Source organism: Suricata suricatta, chromosome 8 (assembly GCF_006229205.1).
Source record: "Suricata suricatta isolate VVHF042 chromosome 8, meerkat_22Aug2017_6uvM2_HiC, whole genome shotgun sequence".
Lineage (NCBI taxonomy): Eukaryota > Metazoa > Chordata > Mammalia > Carnivora > Herpestidae > Suricata > Suricata suricatta.
This window is the reverse complement of record NC_043707.1, coordinates 17,998,477-18,005,732: the sequence shown is the minus strand read 5'-3', so window position 1 is coordinate 18,005,732 and position 7,256 is coordinate 17,998,477.

Genomic DNA, 7,256 nt, shown 5'->3' with positions numbered 1-7,256 from the left:
CTAGAATAATGTTAAATAATAGTGGCAATATATTTCTCTTATCTTGTCGTTGGCTTTAATAGAAAACGCTTCTAGTGTCCAACCTTAAACATGATGCATTTTAAAACTGAAACATGTTTTTATCATGTCAATAATGGATGTTGAAATTTATTGAATACTCGGTCAGTGTCTAAGAAGGGTCATGTGGTCATCCTCCCGTAGCCAGTATTAAAGGTTCCTCTAATATCAATAAAGAGTCTGTGTGACACAGAACTTGAGAGGCCACGCTGTCTGGCTGAAGTTCTAGCTCTTCCACTCGTCCACCCAGCAAATTTCTTCGATTCTCTGTGCCTTTGTTCCCTCTTTTATAAAGCAACCAACCAGGGGTGCCAACTGGCTCAGTGGATGGAACGTTTGACTCTTGATCTTGGGATTGTGAGTTTAAGCCCCATGTTGAGCATAGAGATTACTTAAAAAAATAAAAGAAATAAATAAAAGAATCAACAAACAGCACACAGCTCACAGGACTGTTGCAGGATTTCAAGGAATAAATACAGACAAGGGCCTTGAAATAGCATATGGCTGATAGTGAATGCTCCGTAAGTATTAGTCATTAGCGTTGTATTCCTCAAATAACCACAACTGTAGGGCTGAGCTTTTCCATTTGCTTAAATGAACTTATTTATTTACGAGAGCAAAAGGCGCAAAGCTGGACAAACTACTGCACAAGTTAAGGCACACATTCGACTCCACCCCCACAAGGTCTCCACGTCCATTTCCGGGTTTCCACCCTCCGTGCCTCCCACAGGAAACCACCGCCCTGTCGCTAACAGGCTGTGGTGCGCTATACGGTTTTAAGGTGCTACTAGATTGTGATTTGTGTCTCATTATCACGCTGGCTTTGTGGACAGGTTTGAAAGATTTTCTTTTCCCTCTGTATTCAGCTGAACCGTCCCACATTGCGAATATTCAACTGTTTTGGAATTTACAAAAATAGCAATTACATTAGAGAAGGTTTATTTTTTCTATTTTATTTTTTAGAGATTTAAACAATGGAAGGATATCCAAAAGACTCAATTTGTTGGGGTGGCAACACTCTTCAAATTGATCCAGAAATATAACACAATCTGTATTGGAATCCCTGTTGTATTTTTTATAGAAATTGACAAGCCAATCCTAAAATTTATATGGAAATGCAAGGGAGCCAGAATAGCTAAAAGCATCCAGAAAAAGAACAAAGTTGGAAGACTTACATTTCCCAATTTTATTTTATTAAACATTTTTTTAAGTTTATTTATTTTGAGAGAGCAAATGGGGGAGGGGCAGAGAGAGAGAGAAACTTAAGCAGGCTCCATGCCCACTGCAGAGCTTGACTTGTGGGGCTCCATCTCATGACTGTGAGATCATGACCTGAGCCAAAATCAAGAGTTAGATGTTTAACCGACGGAGCCATCCAGGCACCTCACACATTTTTTAATTTTAAAAGTTATTACCAAACATAGTAATTGAAACATAGTTTGTGCAAGGTTAGACATTTAGATCAATGGAATAGAATTAAAAATCCAAAAGTAAACCTTATGGTCATACTTATGATCAATTGATTTTCACCATGGATGTTAAAAGTATTCTGTGAGGAAAAGAGAGGTCTTTTCAACAACTAGTGTGAAGGCGTACTTGGCTGGCTCAGGCCAAAGTGCGTGAGACTCTTGATCTCAGGGTTATGAGTTCAAAGCCCATGTTGGATGTCGAGATAACTTAAAAATGAAATCTTAAAAAAAATAGCTGTTCTGGGACCACAGATATTCAAATGCAAAGAATGAAGCTCATTCCATATCTCATGCCATTAACTCAAGATGGATCAAAGACCTACATGTAAGAGCTGAAACTATAAAATTCTTAGAGGAAAATATAGGAGCAAATCTTTATGATCTTGGATATGGCAATGGTTTCTAAGATATGACATCGAAAGCACAAGAAACACAACAACAAAATAAATTAATTAAGTAGATCAATTGGACTTCATAAAAATCAGAAACTTTGGTGCATCCAAGGATACTATAAGGAAATTAAAAGACAACCCATATAATTTAAGAAAACTGGGGTGCCTGGGTGGCTTAGTCAGTTAAGAGTCTGACTTCAACTCTCATGATTTCATGGTCCATGAGTTTGAGCCTTGCCTTGGGCTCTGCACTGACAGTGTGGAGCCTGGAGTCTGCTTTGGATTCTGTGTCTCCCTCACTCTGCCCTTCCCCTGCCCCTGCTCTCACACACACTCTCTCAAAATTAAATAAATGTTAAAAAAATGTTTTAAAGAAAAAAAAACATTGGAAATTCATATATTTAAAATATTTTTATTTATTTATTTTGAGATAGAGAAAGTGCAAGTCGGGAAGGGGAAGAGAGAGAGGGAACAAGAATCCCAATCTGACAGTGCAGAGCCTGATGTGGGGCTCAAACCCACGAACCATGAGATTATGACTTGAGCCAAAGTTGAACGCTTAACTGACTGAGCCACCCAGGTGCCCCGGCAACTCATATATTTGATGAGGGACTTGTATCTAGAAAATAAATATAAAGAACCCTTGCCAACTCAATAATAAAAAGACACCTAACCCAAATATGTAATGTGCAAAGGATCAGTATGGACAGTTGGCCAAGAAGATACACGAATAGTCACTAGCACACGAAAATACTCTCAACATCATTAGTCACCAGGGAAATGTACAGCAAAGCCACAATGAGATATCACTCATCCCACTCGGATCACCATAAAAAAAAACAAAAACAAAACAGATAATCACGAGGAATGGTAAGAATGTGGAGAAGTTGAAGTTGGAACACTTACTTATACAGTGTTGGTGGGAAAGTCAGACAGTGCAGCCACTTTGGTAAACAATGTAGCAGGGCGTCAAAAAGTTAAACATAGTTACCATATGGATCCATCCACTCCACTTCTAAGAATCTACCCAAGAGAAATGGAAACACACATCTATGCAAAAACTCATGCATAAATGTATTCAGCAGCTCTGTTCATCATAGTTAAGAAGTAGAAATAACTCAAAGGTCTACTAACAGATGTGCACAAACAAAAGGGGTATATCCATTCAGTGGAATATTATTTGGCCATTAAAAGGGATGAGGTACCGATACATGCTATAACATGAAAATATTATAGTCAGGGAAAGAAGCCAGGCTGAAAAACAAAAATCACATATTATGTGATTCCATTGATATGAAATGTCCAGACTAGGCAAATAGATAGTCATAGTCACACATAGTAAATTAGTGGCTGCCTAGGGCATGGGTGGGGGCTTGGGGGACAGGGAGGTAATAATTAAAGGATATTGGGGTTTCCTTTTGGGGTGCTGAAAATGTTCTGAAACTGATCATGATAGTTGCACTGTGAATATAGGAAAAACCACTGGATTGTACATCTTTTTTTTTTTTTTACTTAAGTATAGGTGACACATAATGTCACGTTAGTCACAGGTGCACATGATTCATACACTTTAAGTGCATGAATTTTAGGGTATGTGAATTATATCTCGATAAAGCCATTCCCAGAAAAATAGCCATTTTGTATGCTCATCCTAATATTCTACAGTATCTTCAGTAGCACTGGGAGACTGCGGTGTGGCCAGAAGACTCGACAGAGCTTACATATGAGGCCTGAGGTTCTGTATAGGAAGAGGAGAAAGCAGCAGAATATGGGAGATGAAGGATCAGGCATGAGGTTGATGGATGGCCCCCAGAGTCTGGGTGGAAGAAATCACCTTGGAAGGAGTCCAATCTCTTTTCCAGAAGACCAGCAGGAAGAAGGAACAGATGAGGTCAGATACTAATTAGTTGGTGGTGTAGAGATTTTTTCTTGCTGGCCTCAATTTTCTCAGGAAAGAAAGAAGTCACAATCATTTGCAAAAATGAGAGGAGGGAGAGCAGGACGGTGGGTTTGAGGAAAAGGGAAGGTACTAAAGGGCAGTGAGTGGTGAGCTCAGAAGGCACTCAGGAGCACCAGAGGCCCCTCAGCCAGCAGGGGAAGGAATTCTGAAGTGGATGAAGACCGGGCTCCTGAAAGGTTCCCCCAGCTTCCCGCAGCCTCGTCTGGGAGCCACCCCCTCCTGAGTCATCTCTGCTTCAGGCCAGACAACCCCAATTCCTTCAGCGTTACTCATACAACTTGGCTTCCAGCCTCTCACTCTGGACAATCTCCTGCGAACTGGCTTCTTCTGGCAACCCTCCTCCCAGAACTGAATGTTCTCACCCAGTGAGGGCTGATCCAAGTCCACCTCTGGCTTCTGGGCCCTATGCCTCCATTAATTCAGCTCAGGATGACCAGATTCCATTTGGCAGCCTCCTGGCATTGGGTCAGTGACAACCAATCCAAAGAGCAGGGGGAGGTCTGTGTGGAGGTCCCAGGGCTTTGCTAAAGAAGCTAGAAAAGATGCTTAATGTGTCGATAAGTGGGGAATGTCTAAAGGTGTGGGATCAAGGATCAGGGGTGGAGGGGCGCCTGGGTGGCTCAGTCAGTTAACCATCTGACTCTTGATTTTGGCTCAGGTCATGATCTCACAGTTGTGGGATCAAGCTCCACATGGGGCTGTGCACTAAGCGTGGTACCTGCCTGAGATTCTCTCTCTCTTTCTCCCTCTCTCTCTCCCCCTCTGCCCTTCTCCCCTGCTCACACTTTCTCTCTCCGCGCCCCCAAAAAAAGGATTGGGGTGGAAACACATGTGTGGTATATTCCCCAGGGCCAGGACCTCATTGGGTAAGGCCATCTGGACAACTCAGCGCCCATCATCTTGAACCTAGTTACTGAGCACAGCCAATCAAGCACCTCTACCCTGGAGAGCCACAGCAGCCAATGAGGGTTCAGGAATGCAGCAAGAGAACGGGAAGAGCGTGAGGGAAACCTCCAAGGCAACCTTTTCTTCTTTTTAAAAAATTTAAAAATTTTATTTACTTATTTGAGAGAGTGAGGAAGAGAAGCAGAGGGAGAGAGAAAATCTTTTTTTTTTTTAAGGAACAGGGAGAGATAATTTTTTTAAGTTTACTTATTTATTTTGAGAGAGAGAGAGGTGGAGGGTGGGGAGAGAGAGAGAGAGAGAGAGAGAGAGAGAGAGAGAGAGAAAGAATCACAAACAGGCTCTGCAATGTCAGTATAGAGCCCAATGTGGACCTTGAACTCATGAAACTGTGAGATCATGACCTGAGCCAAAATCAAGAGTTGTATGCTCATCTGACTGAGGTGCCTCCACCATTTTTTTTTAATTAAAAAAAAAATTTTTTAAGTAAAATCTACACCCAATGAGGGGCTCACATTTGCAACTCCAGGATCAACAGTGGCACAATCCACTGACAGAGGTAGCCAGGTGCCCTCGGGGACAACTTTTGATGCCATTATTATTAGACACTGGGGTGACTGCTGGCCAGCGTCTCTGGGCACTAAGGGGTAGAGAGTCTCTGATCCTAGAAGGGGCCGGATAAAGTGTAGTGGAAGGAGCAGAGCATTTGGTGTCAGGTCTAGATTTAAAAGCCTGTCTCTGTTACTGATTTGCCACATAACACTAACATTTGGCACATCGCTTAGCCTCTTGGAGACTCAGTGTCCACGTCTGTAAAACGGGAATTAATAATATCTACCTGTAAATATCCAACTCTTTCTTTTCAAATGTTTTATTTATTTTTGAGAGACAGAATACAAGCAGGGGAGGGGAAGAGAGAGGGGGACCGAGGATCTGAAGTAGTCTCTGTGTTGACAGCAGAGAGCCCGATGTGGGGCTCGAACTCCCAAACCATGAAATCATGACCTAAGCTGAAGTCAGATGCTCAAATGACTGATCCACCCAGGAGCCCACATCCAACTCTTGATGATCCAGCTCAGGTCATGATCTCATCATTCATGGGATCAAGCCCTGCATTGGGCTCTATGCTGACAGAGAAGTCCGCTTGGGATTCTCTCTCTCTCTCTCTCTCTCTCTCTTTCTCTCTCTCTCTCTCTCTCTCTCTCTCCTTTCTGCCCTTCTCCACCCCTCCAGGCTGGCTGTTGACAGTGTGGTATCAGTGACACTCCAGTGCCGTCTTTCCTGCCTCTATGGTTGTTGTTCTCTCAGAAGCCCCTTTGACACAACCCAGCTTTGCCTGAATATCACCTGCTCATCCTTCAGGCCTCATCTGGCTCTTTCCTGTCTCCTGCAAGCCTTCCGGGGTCCAGTGTCCCTCTTCTGTGCTCCCACAGTGCTGCCCACTTTGCTTACCCTCAAAAAGCCAGTCACACCACACCAACTGTCTGTCTGTCCTCCCACAAGTCCACGGAGGCAGGAGGGCTGTCTTGCTCACCCTTGTGTCCCCAGTTCCAGGCACCTGCTGGGCACTCAACAAATATGTCTTGATGGAATGAAGTTTTGAAGGCAACACAAGATCATGACTGTTTAGTCCAGACCTCTCAGGCCACATGAGCTGGGTGTAAAAATAGGAACATGAAAAAATACATATCCACCTTCTAGCTCCCTTGATATTCTCCCTGAAGACTGTGGGGGAGATCTTAAGGGAGAGAGTGCAGAACCTGGAAACAGAATTTTCCAGAGCCATTTATCAGCTCTATAATTTGCCCTACCTGTGCCTCAGTTTACTCAGCCATGAAATGAGTCATAAGGTTGCCATGGAGATTAAATAAGCTACTTCTGGCATTGTACTTGTAACAGTGCCCAGAACATGTAAGTATTTAATAAATGCCCAGGAAATGCTCCACGGATGAGTCCTTCTGTCTGTCCTGCCATGTTCTCTCTCTCCCACTCCAGCTGCCTGTGATGATCTCCCATTACTGTAAATGCTAAAAATGGCAGCTAATCCAGTCTTGTGGGCATCCAGGCAACCTCTGTGTATTGATTAGATTGCATCAGCCCCACTCCTACAATTACCAAAACCAAGTCTTCTCACAATTTCATGGACATATGATTCAACCGAGGATGCTACAGATTCTGATTCGGAATCTGGTGGGGGAGAGGCTAAGAGTCTGTGTTTCTAACAAACTCCCCGGTAATGCTGATGCTGTGGGTCTGTGGATCCTACCCTACTTTACAACGACCTCAACAGTAAGGATTTGGTTTTCTCACACATCTATGTGAAACCAGCATTAGAAAGAGAGTTAAAAAGAAAGAGGAAAACATTAGAAAGAGCGTTAAAAAGAAAGAGGAAAAGATACCAAGAAGTAATAGTATCTGCTCTTGCCTCAATATTTTAATATTATCAGAGTCTGTGTCTCTGTGATTCTCTTGGCC